At 39.8% G+C, this 17,997-nt stretch overlaps 1 protein-coding gene across 3 annotated transcripts in view; it reads right to left on the reverse strand.

Annotated features, from left to right (window-relative positions):
• Nucleotides 1-17,997, reverse strand: part of MAP4K5 (mitogen-activated protein kinase kinase kinase kinase 5) — a 109,086-nt gene that overhangs the window by 84,885 nt on the left and 6,204 nt on the right. The window lies entirely within an intron of this gene.

Consider the following 17,997-nt stretch of genomic DNA (forward strand, 5'->3'; position numbering starts at 1 on the left):
ATTCATTATTCCAGTTTTCCAAGCAAAACAGGCATTAGGGCAATACAACCTGCCAGTCACTAGAAACCAAAAGAAAATATGAGCCCACTTTCCCAATTACAGTTTATCAAACAAGTGCCAAGAGCATGAAAAGATCTAATATGCTTCTCTGAGATTGTGAAACAATTAATTCTGATTTAATCAGATTAACGAGAAGCAAATGACTTGGTCTTTAGTTTGAAAACACTGCCCTCATTCTGTACATTCTCCTTCCCTGCCCTTCTCCCCTCCACATTAGTCTCATTAATTCAGATTTCTCCCTCAGAATGCAATTTAGGTATCACCTCCTCCAGGAAGTCTTGCCTAACATCCCAAGGCTGGATGAAGTGTGTTCTCTTCTTTGCTCTGAGGAGGATTCTATGAAGGACTATGCTATAGGTAGATGCTCTATAAATTTGTTGAATGGACAATTACGATTGGAGTAAGGTAATTATCCTCTTTACTTAAAAATTGAGAATATTAAAATCCTCCACAACTAGGAAGTGCTATGAAACTGATAATATACTGCTTTAAATGGCCTTCTTTTATTTATGCTAACTCATTTTTCAATTTTTTTAAAAAAGATTTACTTATTTACTTGAGAAAGAGAGGGTGTAAACCAGCAGGGAGGAGCAGAGGGAGAAAATCTTCAAGCAGATTCCCCACTGAGCACAGAACCTGACTCGGGACACTCAGTCTCATGACCTATGAGGTCAGCTGAACTGAAACGAAGAGTTGGACACTTTAACAGACAGCCACCCAGGTGCCTGATTTTCAATTTTTATTACTATGCATTAAATATTTTAGAGAAAATTTTTATTGTAAAAAATTACTACAAAATAGTATTTTGTTTAAAAAATTCAAATACTACAAAATAAGATGACAGTCCCTCCCGTCTCCCCACTTTGATCCCCTTGAGGTAACTACTGTTAATAGTTCAGAGTATATCCTTCCAGATTTTTTATTAGGTTGATTCTTTTTTTTCATTATTTTAGAGACAGAAAAAGAGATCAAGTGGGGAGGAGGGGCAGAGGGAGGAGGGAGAGTGAATCCTAAGCAAATCATGACCTGACCTGAAACCAAGAGTCAGTGGCTCAACCAACTAAGCCACCCACATGCCAAAATTCAGCTGATTTTTAAAATATATTTTTTAATGATTTTATTTATTTGACAGAGAGAGAGAGATTACAAGTAGGTAGAGAGAGAGGGGGAAGCAGGCTCCCTGCTGAGCAGAGAGCCCGATGCAGGGCTCAATCCCAGGACCTTGAGACCATGACTCAAGCCAAAGGCGGAGGCTTAACCCACTGAGCCACCCAGGAGCCTAGGTTCAGTTGATTCTTAAGAATACATATACTGGGGCACTTGGGTGGCTCAGCTGATTGGATGTCTGCCTTCAACTCAGATCGTGGTCTCAGGATTCTGGGATTGAGCCCTGCATCTGGATCCCTGATTGGCGGAGAGCCTGCTTCTTTCTCTCCTCTGTCTGCCGCTCTACCTACTTGTGTGCTCTTTCCTGTCAAAAAAATAAATAAAATATTTTTTAAAAAAGAAAAAAGGAACACATATACTGACAGTGTGACAGTTTCTTACAAAGCTAAACACACAGTCTTAACGTGTGATCCAGCAATCCCCACTTATGGCATTTACCCAATTAAGTTAAAAACTTACATCCACACAAAAACCTGCAGAAGAATGCTTATAGCAGGCTTTATTCATAATCACCCAAACTGGAAATGATTAAGATGTCTTTCAATAGGTAATGTCAAACAAATTGTGGTACATCCATACAGTGAAATATTATTTAGTAATTTTAAAAAATGAAAAAAATGAGGGGCGCCTGAGTGGCCCAGTGGGTTAAGCCTCTGCCTTTGGCTCGGGTCATGATCTCAGGATCCTGGGATCGAGCCCCGCATTGGGCTCTCTGCTTAGCAGGGAGCTTGCTTCCCCCCTTCTCTGCCTGCCGTCTGCCTACTTGTAATCTCTCTTTCTGTCAAATAAATAAATAAATAAACAATGAAAAAAAAAGAGCCATCAAGCCATGAAAAGTTATGAAACTTAAATGCCTACTGCTAAGTGAAAGTCATCAGTCTAATACCATATAATTCCAAGTATGTGACATTCTGTAAACAGTAAAACTATAGAGAGTAAAAAGAATGATGGTTGCCAGGGGTTTGGGTGGAGAGTGATGAATACCTAAAGCAGAGGAGGTTTTAGGGTGGTGAAACTATTCTGCATGAAACTGTAATGATGGATACATACCATTATGTATCTATCAAAACCCATAAAACTGTACAACACAAGTGACTCTTAATGTAAAGTATGGACTATAATAATAATATCAATACTGGTTCAATAATTGTAATAATTGTAATAAATGTACCACACCAATGAAAGATGTTAATAAAAGGGGAAACCACGGGTAGGTGGGTGGTTGGGGTGTAGATGAATGTAACTACATCCTATTGGCTCAATTATTCTGTAAATCTAAAACTGTACTAAAAATTAACACTACTGATTATTTTTAAAAGAATACATATAAAACTATTTTTTTAAGTATAGGATACTTTCAGACACATTTAAGAGTCAATTTTCGGGCCTGAGTTATCCACGCTCGGCTGATGGAGCAGTTCCCAGCTGTGCAGGCGAACACTCAGGGCTTCATTCCCTGCCTGTTGCAGAAAGATCCATTTGCTGCGCGAAGCCTCACACCGTTTCGGGTAGACGCAGGCGGGCGGGGGTCTTGGCGCAGAAGCCGTGTTCTGCGACGTGGACAGGGACTAGCTTGTTCGACCTCCGTGTTGACTCCCTGGACGCTGGTCTTTACGTGACGGTCGCGCACTAATGCTGCTCCGTCTGTCTTTGTTGTCAGACTGCCGAGGAGGATCTGCACCCGGGCCCGGAGCCCACCGTCGAAGAGACCGCGCCAGAAGTAATTATACGTGTTTTGTGGGAGCCTGGTTCTCTGGGGAGGAAGGCGGGCGGGGAGGGCGGGAAGTTTGAGATTAATAGCTCGCGAGCGGTTGTTTTAGTGAAGTGTATGTGTGCGAACACACGCCTACACACACACACACACGTGTATGCTGGGGGTATATGGGAGCCATTACGTTTCCCTCCAAAGGGGTCCACGAAACAGGAAGCGGAATCACACCCTGAGGTCCAAGGCCTGTGGGCTTGGGCTTTCCAGAGGGAGAGGACATGTCATCCCCAGTAAACACAGGTGTGGGGAATAAGCAGCGGGCACGGGCGGGATTCACGGTTTCACCTGCTGGAAGGTCGGCGCCGCGGCCTCTGAACACGGCGGGGCGGTGCTCTCGGGGCGCCATCAATAGAGTGGGGGAGCGGCCCCTCCGCGGGAGCAGGTCAGGAGGGGAGACTCGGAGGAGAGACGCGGACTGTGGGGAGGACGCCCTGCAGGGGCGTGGAATGGGACAGGGCCCAGGGCCTCCGCGGCCGCTGCTAGTGGCAGCCTGGTCTCCACGGGGCCTGGGGGCCTGGGATAGGAAAGCGCTTCCTCCCAAAGCTGAACCACAGCCAAAGACAAGGGCTTCTGTTGGAGCCCCGCATTCGGGCCGTTGTGAAGACGGGCCTGTGGCTGGGGAAGGTTGACAGCACAATTAAGAGGCTTTCGTTTCCCGGGGTGCTCTGCGATGCACCCATCAAAGCATGAAAGTTGTAAGATGTGCGGGTCTGTTGACTGTTCAGAACAGCTCGGGGGGGGGGGGGCGGCGGCGGCGGCACCTGGGTGGCTCAGTGGGTAAAGCCTCTGCCTTCGGCTCAGGTCATGATCCCAGGGTCCTGGGATCGAGCCCCACATCGGGCTCTCTGCTCCTCGGGGAGCCTACTTCCTCCTCTCTCTCTGCCTGCCTCTCTGCCTAGTTGTGATTTCTCTCTGTCAAATAAATAAAATTAAAAAAAAAAAAAAAAAAAGAACAGCTCGGGGGGCGGGGCGGTGCACACGGCTGGCTTTACAGACGGCCTGTGGGGGCTAGCCACCGTTTCACGCCGGCCGATCTGCAGTTTCAGCCGGTGCCTCTGGATCTTACGATCGATCGATCCCAGGATGACATGTTGGTGAAATGCAGGGAAAGGGCACCGAGCTGCCTCGTCTTTGCTGGTGGCCTTTCCACTCCACGCGGTTGTCTCGGCTCTGCCGGGGGCAGCCCGGCTCTGCTCCTGGCTCTGCAAGGAGCTCCCAGCATCTCGGACAGGCCGTTCGGCCTCGTGTCCACTGTGTATCCCCTGGGAGTGTAGCCCTGTTTGTGCCGAGGAGCCGGAGACTTACTTCCCTAAGCAGGCAGACTGACAGCCGCCCGGCCCCCCAGGAGTGGGAGTGGCTAAGGGAGGAGTGCCCTCCTGCAAACAGCCGAGGTCCACACACCCAGGGTCTCCGAGAAGCCAAGCCACGCCCAACCTGCCACTTGTGTTTACGCTCCGCTAGGCCCTTGTGGGAATTGTGATGGCCAGAAACCTCCGGTGTGTTTCTTGCAGGCAGGTTAACATGGGTCGTTAGCAGCTGGGTACAGGAGGCCAGCTCTCGGCGCTGGGCTCGTGTGGCCATGCCGACCCTGCCTGCGGGTAGGCCAGCCTGAGCGCCGAGACTGTGCAATGGGGACATGCAGAGAAGAGCTTGTGCAATTAACAGGGAATCTCTTTTTCAAAAGGTTGTTTATTTATCTGAGAGAGAGAGGTCCGTGAGCACAGACAGGGGGAGGGGCAGAGGGAGAAACAGACTTGCCGCTGAGCAAGGAGCCCAATGCGGGGCTCCATCCCAGGACCCCAGGATCATGACCTGAGCCGAAGGCAGACTAAACTGACTCAGCCACCCAGGCGCCCCTAACAGAGAATGTTTTCAGTCGTCAACAACATTTATTTCCAGGGATCTCCTAGTCTCAAGGTGTCTTACTGGATGGAAATGCAGACGCTGGTTTGTACAGTAAAATAATCCGACGTCTTTAAAACTACTTTTGGTAACAGGAAGTGAAACACAGTGAATTATTACTATTTCCTGATGGTAGAAAATCAACTTAACTTTGACTTTTAATAAATAAAGGAGAAAGTTCCAACAACAACAAAAAAAACAACAACAACAACAAAAAAAAAACGGGGCGCCTGGGTGGCTCAGTGGGTTGGGCCTCTGCCTTCAGCTCAGGCCATGGTCTCAGGGTCCTGGGATCGAGCCCCACATCGGGCTCTCTGCTCCGCAGGGAGCCTGCTTCCCCCTCTCTCTCTGCCTGCTGCTCTACTTGTGATCTCTCTCTCTCTGTCAAATAAATAAATAAAATATTAAAAAAAAAAAAGAGTCAATTTTCATGATTACAATCAACAGATATGTTTCAATTTAATAGAACCAAAATAAAGACATAAGGATAGAGAACACCTTTTTGGGTGTTTTGTTTTGTTTTGTTTTTTTAGATTCTCAGGGGCTCAGAAAGAAACAGCTCATTGGAGGATATGAACAACAATTATAGAACTACATAAAATAAAAATGGTATTTTAACATTCAGCTGCACCAGGCAGAAGCCAAAATATATGATTAACAGAAGTAAAAAGTAAAGAAAAATAATATAAGCTAAAACTCCCACTAGCAGAAATCTTAAATGTCAGTCTCCATTTTGAAGACATACTTCTGTTCTCTGAAGCAACGATGGGCAAACTTTCGTACTCTGTAATTTTCCAGCTGGATATTTTAAACAGAAAGCAGTACCAGGCTCTTTTATAATAAAATGCAAAGAGGCTTTCAGAAAAAAAGATCTAAACAGAGACTTTACAGATTCGATTTACTAAAGAGATCTTTCAGAAATTTAACTATATACGTTCACACTATAATCCAGAAGAGTCATACATAGTACTGGTTTTTGAAACCCAACTATTCTCTCCAACAAGTTCAATGCAATATTCTCAAGTATTTTTGTTTTTAACACACAAGAATTTGAAAATCCTGCAGTAGGAAATAATGGATGTACTAAAGCACCTCTACAAAAAGGATCTAAATATATTTCTGATTCCTGTGTATTTTAGTAGGTTACTGGTATTCACTATTCAGACTTGAAAGTATAATAAACACCCAGAACTCTAAGAAAATGTCACTACAGCTAATCTCTTTTTTAAAAGATTTTACTTATTTGAGAGAGAGACAGAGTATGCACGTGAACACAAGCAGGAGGGAGGGGCAGAAGGAGAGGGAGAAGAAGACTCCCCCTGAGCAGGGAGGCTGGCATGGCTCGATCTCTGGACCCCAAGATCATGACCTGAGCCCAAGGCAGACATGTCACACAGGAGCCCTGCTTATCTCTTATTTAACTCTTATTAATTACGAATGAAATCACTGGGTGGGGAAAGATAAACTAATAATAAATGGGATCAATGTAACAATAAAATCCATGAAAGAGCCTTTCCAGTTAAATTAAGTTTCTATTCTCATTGCTAATGCATTTCCCTTTAAAATCTTAATTAATATTTCCAAGTCAATTTACTATCAGAGAAGTGTTTTAACTCAAATTGTCCAGTTTTTGATTTTTAAATTCACAGTGAAAAGTTATCCTTAGAGTTCCACTTGCACAAAGGTTAAAAAAAAAAAGGCTGATCTTCCTGATTAAGCCATTTCTATTTCAATAATACCATGCAGCTGCCAGTTTTTTCAGCCATGAACTTCTTCACATGCTGTGAAATTTTTAAAGTGATTAAAGTGATTAAAAATAATTAAAGGAAAAGTCTTGTGTCTACACATTTACCTGCAAGTTTTCAAGAAAGAACAAGAGAGATAATACTTAATAATAAACATTATTAATGTAATGAAGTTAGAATTTTTTAGAAGAGAATTTTTAAAAATTAGATCAAAAATAAAACTGGTAACTAATGACAGTCATTTAAAACCTATGGCAACCAAGACAGTCACCATGAAGGTAAGTGAGCTCAGCCTTTATACACAACTTTATTGTTCTTCACATTACGCCCCTCATCCTATCTCCAATTAACTTCCTTCCAGCATATTTTTAGGGTCACAAAAACTTTTCTGGAAAGCCAATTGGGGGCACCAGTTTTAAATATGCCCCCTTCTCCCAAAAATATTCTTTAACATAACTACAGAAAATTGAGACATCCCTGTACGTAACAAGCTATCTCTAGTGGCCAGTGACTATTTTCAGTCAGGATTATGCATCTCAGATTTAAGAATATGAACTACAATACAAAAGTAGCAACACAGCATCTGTAAGGTTTGAAGAATGTGAAGTACTGGTTCACCCACAAAAAATGTAAACTATGTCATAGGCTATAAAACCTCTATACCTGTTTTTGGTATACTGTTTTGGAACACTGTTTTTGACTGATTCATTGAACCAGTATTACTGACTATACACCACATACTGTTGTTGATATTGGAGAATTAATGAAACAAAAAAGTTCCTGTCTTCCACGGCTTTTATCAGTTAGAGAAAGAGAGAAGGAGAAGTGAACAGTAAATACCATACAGTGTCACAAGTGCCCTCAAAGGTGACATAACATAGGAGGATTCTGACCCCATTCAAAGCCGGCTGGAAAAAGCTTCCAAGAGAAAGTAAATCTAAACTGAGACCTGATAAGAGACCTTGGGGCTGCGGGAGATGCATGATGGTGGTGGTAGTGGTGGTGGTAAGTGATTATGGCAGAATTCCAGGCAACGGTGTAAAGACAGGAGAAAACACAGGCATCTCAAAGAAGTAGAACTATCTCGTGTTAAGGGAATTTAAGACTGTAAAGAAGGGAAGGGTGAGACATCGAAATTCCTCTGCAGCTCAAGACAGACTGTAGCACCCACTGTTCTCTTGGAGCTACCACCTACTAACTTCTTGGTCACCCCCTCCTTGTTCATTCAAGACTTTATAGTCTCTGGGTCAGTCTTCACCATCCCTTTTCTTGCCTCCAGACCTACTTCCTGACTTTTCATTCCTTGACCTCCTATCTGAATCTTGATTTCAAACACTGTACTTCCTGCTGATGATCTACCCCTTTCAGTCCCAGTCCTTCCATTCTTATCAAAGCAGTCCCCTATGGCTACCAATTACATTTCAATTCCTCACATTCCCTCAATTTTCAGGGTTCCATAGTCCATCACTCATTTCCAGTCACTCTCTCACGAACTCCCTTAACGTCTGTCCCATCTTGCCCTGTGTCACACTAGCCTGGCAAAATCCTAATCTGATTAAACATTATCCACTCATTCCATCCTTGTATTAAATAGCTAGCCAGCTAATGCTGCTGGAAACAAATTTAAAATGATGTTAACTGGTCTTATTTTGAAATCACAACACAAATTTCAAACTACAACTTTTCCGCAAGGAGAAGCTGATTTCCCACTCTTCATTAGGACTATTTTACTCTCCTCTCTTCAAACCTTCAATAATGCTTCAGCCTCTTTATTACTCCCTCTTTTCTTACCTATCCTGGGTGATGACAAAATTTCAGTTTTTCTTTATCTGACATGCTCCTATGTAGTCTTACAGCTTTAACAACCATCTCCAGGACAAATCTCTCCTTACTCAGCTCCACATTCCTAAATCCATGGAAACCTAAACCTAAAAGGCATCTCAATGTTAACACATCTAACACAGAACACTCGATTATCCCTGCTCCATAAACCCATTAATTCCCATATCTTCCCAATCTAAATAAAATTAATTGCATCCATTCAGTTGTTGCTTAAATCCAAACCCAACTTCATTCTTCATTTCTTTCCTTTACATTCTTTACACCTGATGTATAAGCAAATCTTGATGACTTAAAAATATAGATCAAATCCATTCACTTCCCTTTACCTCCTCTGTTCTACTTTAGTTCAAGCCTGTCTCCATTAGAAAACGGTAAGCTATTTAATGTAAGATGCAAAGAAACAGCAAGTCTAGCATAACCCCTAGTTTCTGACTGCACAATAAGTGGACACTGTGGTCCCATTCATTACAATGACAAACAAAGAAGATGAACACATCTTATGGCTCGAGACAGGAAGGTAGTGAAGGGACAAACACGAATGGCTCAAATTTGAACATATTTAAATTTTAGTTCCAATGGAAAACCAATAGTGATATCCTGTAAGCCACTTAATAGCTCCTGAAGCTCAAGAGCTAACCTGAATTGGAGACAGATTTGGGCACCATCAATATTACTGAATCCAAGCCAGGTAGATGAGATTACTTAGGAAGAATGTGGAGAATAAGAAAAGAAAGTCAAGAATAGGATGTTAAAAAATCACCTATATTAAGGAATAGTGAAAATAGACAAAACTAAAACCACTTCAGAGATACTGTTCTATTAGAAACCCAGTTCAGAAAAACTGTTGGAAATCATCTAATTCAACTTTGTTCTAAAAAAACAATTCTCTTCTACTTTGCAGCAGTAATTTGGCCAATCTGATACATTAATTCTTTAGGATAACTTTAGTTGTATGAAGGTTTTCTATGATAAGCAAAATCTACTTTCCTATAATTTCTCCTCAGTGTCCCTAGTTTTGGACTGTGAGGTAATACTGATTTAGCATATTCCTCCTACTGTGACAAATTTCAGATAACTAAATTTATTCATTTATTAAGTATTTATTGAGTGCCCATGGCAGTCAGGAGCTAGGTTCTAATTTTAACCCTGCTAAGATTAAAAAATATAAAAGCTGGGGTGCCTGGGTGGCTCACTCAGTTAAGCACTGGATTCTTGGTTTTGGCTCAAGTCATGATCTCAGGGTCCTGGAATAGAGCCCCGTGTCGGACTCTATGTTTGGTGCAGATTCTGCTTATCCCTCTCCCCCCTACTCTATTCCTATTCTTTTTCCTGCTCGCATTCTCTCTCTCAAATAAATAAAATCCTTAAAACATATATGTATGTATGTATATGTATATATGTGTGTATATATGTGTCTATAAAATATATGCATGTATACATTTATGTGCGTATAAAATACACACATATACATATCTATATTTTATATGCACATATATGTATACATATGTATATTTTATAGACACATATATACACAAATATACACACACACACACACGGGCTCCTTTCTAACTACAAATATCCAGTCCCTTCAAAATGCTACATACAGTTTCCAGACCCTTCCTGTCATTCTGGTTACGATGTACTTTGACCAAGTGCTCAAAGTTTGATAGCACTTATAACATTAGATTCATGGCAATAAAGGAGACTTCTTTTTTTGAATTTTTATAAAGTTATGATACTTTTAAAATTGAAAAATAAATGTTAAAAGCATTATATTCAAAACAGAATGGAATACTTTATCCTCTGACAATAGCAAAGTAAAGTGCTTCATTTTATTTCTCTTAGAAATCCTTTAAGGAAAAAGGGAGGTTATAAACACTAGACATATTATACATATACAAATTGTTACATAAAATTTCAAGGAAAATACTTCCAGTAAGACTATTAAATTTATGGGAACAAAATACAATAAGGGTAGAGTCACTTATAGCATAACGTTCACATGAAAATTTAAAATAAATATTAGTCATTCATTATTTTAATTTTTTTTCATTGAGCACCACCTATGCACCAGATACTTCAGATATGAAGGTAGTATTGCTGGAGTAGGAGCAAAGAATTACAAAGATGTACCTGCCCTGTCTGAGTTTCAATGGGACAGATTACAGATAACACCTAAAAAAGGACCTGACTGCTTTTAAACATAGTAAGTTCTTATTGTTTAAATAAGTTAAATGGCCACTTGTCAAGGACAGGGTTTGGGATTTCTGCACTGTGTGAGAGGCCCCTGCCAACTCACAAATTCCTTAATTTTTGTGGGTATTTCCAAGCTGCCTTCCACACAGTTATACAGGTCTAGACAGGTGCTCCTACTGCCATAGCAGGAGACTGCACTGCAGCATTCCCCAGCAGACATACTCCCAGGCAGACATATTCCAAGCCTGGGGCCTTCCTGTTAAGGTTACTCTAAATCTGTCCACATGACTTACATCTCAGGATACACTAAAGCCTTGGCCTGTTAGGACACTTACTTGCCTGTGAAAAGCATTTTCCTAACTCCTTCTTAGAACATATTGATTTTATTAAAAGGAGAGTTCCATCCAGAAGAGTACTTAAATTATTTGGACGTCCTAATGGCAAAGTAAAAGGAAGAAAGGGTTTAAGATTAAAGGGAACCATTGTTGATAGGTACCACATTTTTGAAGGAATAGTCAAAATTCACTAAAATTTCAAAAAGCTTAGAAAATTTAAAGAAACAGTTTTATTTTTGTGTTAAGAATTTGTTCAAGGACACTGATCACAGCATTGCTTATAATAAGGAACTCCTGGAGATAATCCAACAATAATGGATTAAAAATTGTACAATAAAGCCAAAGCTCTAAGTGAAAACTATGTCAAAAATTTTTTTTAAATTGTAAAATAATACAAGAAATAATAATCAAATATAAAATGTGTATAATTACTAACATAAAAAGTTGTTTGTGATATATTGTTAAAGTGAAAAAAACCTGTATTATCATATATATACCATATAGAATATATTATATATTATACATGTGTTATATATATTATGACTAATGTATATAACCTTAATATTATCTTTTAAAAGTCTAAAAAGACATAAACAGTAATGTTTATCTTTCGGCAAAAAAAATACAGGTAATTTTTCATTTATTCCTATATCACAGTTTTCTAAAATTAACTCATATTACTTATAATGTATTTTAAAAATAAAAGGTAGGAAAGAAGGGTATTTAGGCCTAGGCAAGGAAAAGAGGCAAAAAAGGAAGGCAAGTCCTACCATGGATCTAAGTTACTGCTGAAATAATAATGGGAAATTTTTCTAGAAAAAAAAAAACTGGTAGGGAACCAATCATTTCCATCATATAATACAATTAGTAGCTAAAAAACTTAAAATGTATAAGTTGTGGGGCACCTAGGTGGCTCAGTCGATTGAGCAGCCGACTCTTGATTTTGCCTCTGGTCATGATCTTAGCGACCTAGGAACAAGCCCCACGCAGGCTCCACCCTTAGCAGGGAGTCTGCTTGAGATTCTTTCTCTTCCTCTGCCCCTCCCCTACTGTACCCATGCTCCCTCTCCTTTTCTCAAAAAAATAAATAAATCTTGTTTTTAAAGGTTTTATTTATTTGAGAGAGAGAGAGAGAGAGAGAAACAGAGAATGAACTGAGGGAGAGGCAGAAGCAGGCTCCCTATTGAACAGGAAGCCTGATGTGGGGCTCAATCCCAAGACTCTGGGATTATGACCTGAGGTGAAGGCAAACACTTAAGCAACTGAGCAACCCAGGTGCCCCCAAAATAAATACATCTTTTAAAAAAAGAGGGGAAGAAAGCACAGCTCACCTAATAAAGGAGATGAATGTATGGGAGAAGTAACACAATGGTTCACAAAACAATGCTAAAAGTCAAAGCCTTCTCAGGCAGTTCTATTTACCTTAAATTAGATAGCACACAGAAGTAACTAGTTAATGATAACTGCCTGAAATAATTAGTATTTTATTTTAATTTATAATAGCATTACACAGTACTATCTATGGGACTCAGTTAATCCAGGTAACAGTACCCGTAAGTTTAAGGTTCAGACAAAATGAGGGCAAGAGAAGCACAATAGGAAGAGTGTCCCAACAACTAAGAAAAAGGACAGATTCTCTTTTTAGTTATTTACAATGTAGGGTGACTATGAGCCAAGTCATCTCCATAGAAAAGGCAAATCAATCCTGGGTTCTAATTTGGAAAATATGAGGATAAGAGTAATGACCAGAAGGGGTAACCAATAAAAGGTGTCTCTTAAAATTAGTGCCACAAACTGAAGCTGATATGCATATTCAAATCCATCTAAAAAAAAATCCCTCATCTCTCAGCAGAGGAGTGAGGCCACCAAGTTTTATCTGACCATAATTTGTTAAGAGCTTATTATGCGGTAAGCAATGTGTTAAGGGCTGTGTGTGCCCCAGTGAATTTAAAGATACAGTCCCCAGGCAGCTAGGCAGCTGAGAATATTGGAAAGAACAGAGATTACAGAGTCAGATAATCTGAATTCAAATCCCCATATTGCCACTTACTCACAGTAAGATCTAGGACAAATAGTAAGGGGTTTTTTTGGGTAAATCAGTGATGATAATATACCTCTCCCTACTTCATAGGATTATTGTAAGAAACAAATAATATACTGATTATGAAAGAGCTAAACTAACATTAGTCACTCTTAGTCATTTTAATCCGATTTCATTTCTGTAAAAATATTGGAAGGGGGGCCTGTATGATTCATGGGCCCAAACACCTCCAAGGATAGATCAGGCTATCTGCCTGGCTTCCCAATTCATTTCTCAAAATCTCAGTGGAAGATGATGACATTTAACAGAAATAAAGATACAGTCGACGTAAATTCATCTTGCCTTTTTACGGAGAGTTATCTACACTAACTTAAATAGTACCTCACATAATTAGAGAGCAATAGCCAATGTACAATTAGCCCAGCACAGCCAAGTGAAAGTGCCTGCTCCAATTAATATGAACTTGGACTAAGTTCTCAAATTGACAATTTTGACAACTGACATTTCTCAAATTAACAATTTGACAACTGACAAAAAAACTGCCCTGAAAATACAGGTTATCACTTGTTAATAACCTTCATATTTCTCTTCCTGTATATTTGGTCTGAAACCACAATTTAAAGTTGAGAAGTGAAACTTTTATAAATTTTGAAAGCAAAAGCAGAATAAGAAACCTAAGTCAATCTGCAATCTATTATCCCATTTGTCTTTATCCAAAACACTGGAAATGATGGTTAAAGTAAAAATGCTGAACCTAAGTAATAAAAACAACAAAAACATTAAAATGTATTATAAGCCTAACATGAAGGCTATATCCACAAGTTAATTCTGGAACTATAATTTGTACAGCTGCAGCAGTGATGGCACTGTTTCATGTCTATCTTCACCAAGATGAAAATATTTTAAAGACTTCTATAGTTTTCACGTTTCTATGAAGGTAGAAAAGAGTTTTTAAATAATTTGCCTTCAGTCATGGCCCAGAGCTTCATATCTATAACTAGAACCATATTCTCTTTTTAGGCAGTCATAAAATAAGTCTACTTCTGCAGAGTAAGAAATACTAAATAAAGATTTAACTAGGGGCACCCGGGTGGCTCAGCCAGTTAAGTGTCTGTCTTCAGCTCAGGCCCCACATTGGGCTCCCTGAGTCTGCTTCTCCCTCTCCCTCCCGTTCCCTGGCTTGTGCTTTCTGACAAATAAATAAATAAAATCTTTAAAGAAGAAAAAGATTTAACCAGATGATTTATAAAATAGTAAACATCCATAATAGTACGCTTCATCCTAATACACTTTATTTTCACAGTAACCTTACACAATATTTAACATAACATCTAATTAAATAGTTTTTAATAAGATATCCACTAGCTTAATAAAACATGTAATTTTAAATAAGATTTTTGAAGCACAGTCCTTATTTTTTGCAGTTAACCCATTTTTGCAAGTTATTCACCCTCTCTCACCCTAACATGAAAACCCAATAATCTCTTATGCCAGACTACCATGGCACAGAAACGACAGTATATTCAAACAAATGGTATTAATATCAAAAAAGAGAGAAAATAGGTAATGTTTTGATATCAAATGTCAGAGAAAGAATAAACAGCACATGCATCTATTTTTATCACCTTCATATTTGGGGCCATTTGGCATGCCTACTTTTAGAGTTCAAAGACTAGAGAATACTGGTCAAGACACAGGAGAAGCAGCTACATATTTGTTTACAAAATCATGCTTTTAAAAGGTAACAGAGGGAGTTGAGGGAAACTGGAAGGGGAGATGAACCATGAGAGACTATGGACTCTGAAAAACAACCAGAGGGTTTTGAAGGGGCGGGGGCGGGGGTGGGGGTGGGAGGTTGAGGAACCAGGTGGTGGGTAATAGGGAGGGCACCTACTGCATGGAGCACTGGGTGTGATGCCAAAACAATGAACACTGTTATGCTGTAAATAAACAAATAAAAAATAAAAAAGGTAACAGAGGAATGGGTAACACATCCAACAGATGAACCTAATCTAATTAAAATCATAATGATCCGTACTTTTGCACCTGCCAATAAGATGGGATGATGGCAATGACCATGTCTTAGTTCTAATTCCTGACCCTAAGCTTATAATTTAACTGTAGTGATAGGATCGGGTGATTCAGTAAGAAAGATATTATATTTAAGACTTCTTCTGATTACACAGATAGCCACATAGCTAAGTCCCTCATTTGCTTCAAGTCTTCGCTCAAATCTAACCTCAATGAGGCATACCCTGACAACCCTCAACCTCCCCCTATCACACCCTGACAATCCTGATCCCCCTTAATCTGTTCAACTTTTCCTTCTTTCCATATCTGTAATCGCCTTCTAACATATACACAGTTTATCTACTATGTTTATCGTCTCTCACTCCCCCTACTAGAATGTAAGTTCCATGAGAACAAGAATCTTTGTCTATTTTGTTCACCTATGTTTCCCAAGGCCCCAGGACAGTGTCTGGCACATAAGAGGTCCTCTCTAAATACTAGCTGAATATTAAATACCCCTTTCCACCCTGTCATCACCCTGCTCCATCCCAGTTCCCCATTCATCAATGTGCCTCATCCTAACCACACTTGTAGGGAAACAACTGGGGCTGGAAATCAATGGAGGCTCTACTTTAGAGGAAGAGGGAGAGGCAAAAGGAGAGAGGGTTGAAAAGGGAGGGAAGTAATCTTTAAAAGTATTTCCCATCTAAGTCCCTAACAATCCCATCTTAAGTTTTTGCCTTTAATCTTTCTCAATTTTCAATTCCTCCCAAATTCTTTGTCTTGATTTCATTCCCCGTGGAATTCCTTCTCTAAACTGAGCTACACTCCTGGCCATTTGAGTAATAAAACAATCCCGAAGAATAATAACTGAAAAGCTGTAATCAGGCTCAATGGAAGGAAAAAAAACAGAAACAGTGGAAGAAACTTCTGCGTGTCTCAATGCTTCTTCCTTACATAGCTATACTGCTTCAAGGAGGGGTCTACATTCCCTCTACTTCCTTACCATTTACCTCAACAATTTTGCTTTTTAAAAATTAATTCTATTTTTAATTCAAGGATAGCTAACAAAGTGTTACATTAGTTTCAAGTATACAACATAGTGATTCAACAATCCTCTATGTTATGCTTTGCTCACAGGTATAGCTACATCTGTCACCACACAACACTATTATAATACCACTGACTATATTCCCTATGCTGTACCTTTCATCCCTACGACTTGTTCATTCCATAACTTGATGGCTGTACCTCCTACTTCCCTTTACCCATTCTGTCCACCCCTGCCCCATGCCCCCTCCCTGGGGCAACCACCAGTTGTTCTCTGTGCTTATGGCTCTGTTTCTGCTTTTTGGGTTTGTTTGCTCATTTTTGTTTTGTTTTTTAGATTCCACATATAAGTGAAATCATATAGTATTTGTCCTTCCTTTTTTTTTTTTAAAGATTTTATTTATTTATTTGGGAGAGAGAGCAGAGAGAACATAAGAGGGGAGAAGATCAGAGGGAGAAGCAGACTCCCTGTGGAGCTGGGAGCCTGATGCAGGACTCGATCCCAGGACTCCAGGATCATGACCTGAGCTGAAGGCAGTGGCTTAACCAACTGAGCCACCCAGGCACCCAGTATTTGTCCTTCTGTCTGATTTATTTCACTTAGCATAATACCCTCTAGGTCCATCAATGTTATCACAAATGGCAAAATTTCATTCTTTTTTTTTTTTTGGCTAATATTCCATTGTGTATACCTATACCACATCTTCTTTATCCATCGATGGACACTGGGATGCTCCCATATCTTGGCTACTGTAAATAATGCTGCAATAACCACAGGGATGCATGTATTATTTTGAATTAGTGTTTTCATTTTCTTTGGGTAAATACCCAGTAGTGGAATTATTAGATCATAAGGCACTTCTATTTTTAATTTTTTGAGGAACCTCCATACTGTTTTATACAGTGGCTACAACAATTTATATTCTCACCAACAGTGTGAAAGGGTTCCTTTTTCTCCACATCCCTGCTGGTTATTTCTGTCTTTTTGATACCAGCCATTCTGACTGGCGTAAGGTGATACTTCATTGCAGTTTTGATTTGCATTTTCCTGATGATTACAGATGTTGAATCTTTTGCTCTTAATGAACCCTTTCAACTCCTTATTTGTATGACCAATATGTTGTTCAGTCCTTCAAAACATATTGATTGAGCACATACTATCTGGTAGGCACTATGCTAGGCTAGCTGATTCAATGGTAAACACAAGGTCCCTGTTCTCATGCAGTTCAAACAGAACAGGAAGACTGACAGCAACAATGATATGTGATGAACGATGAGTATTAGGGTAAGAAATTATACAGCAAATAGATACAATTGTATTTAAAGGACAGAAAAGGCCTCCCTGAAAATGGAATGTTTAAAAACAAACCCAGGGGCACATGGGTGGCTCAGTCAGTTAAGTGGCCAGCTCTTGATTTTGGCTCAAGTCATGATCTCATGGTGGTGAGACTGAGCCCCTCTTTGGGCTCCATGCTCACGGGGAGTCTGTTTGAGATATTCTCTCTCCCTCTCCCTTTGCCTACCACCCCACCTGTGTGCTTTCTTTCTCTCAAATAAATAGACAGATGTAAAAAAACAAACAAAAACAAAACAAAACACTTGAAGAGTAGAAGATAGAGGAGAAAGAAGAGGATGAAAATTCTAATAAAAGGAAATAGTACCTGCAAAAACCTGAAGGACGGAGAGTACAGAGCATATAAGGAACTGAATAAAGTTCCATATGGTTAGAACATCAGGATAGGCAGGGCCTTAAAGTGTATATTATTCTAAGGCTTTATTCCATGGACATGGAGAATATAGGAGAAATGACACAAAACTTCAGATTTATAATTTTTGAAGATCAATATATTTTCCTCATTGCAGTAAGAGCAGAGGAGAGAA

The sequence above is a fragment of the Meles meles genome, chromosome 6 (genome assembly GCF_922984935.1).
Source record: "Meles meles chromosome 6, mMelMel3.1 paternal haplotype, whole genome shotgun sequence".
NCBI lineage: Eukaryota > Metazoa > Chordata > Mammalia > Carnivora > Mustelidae > Meles > Meles meles.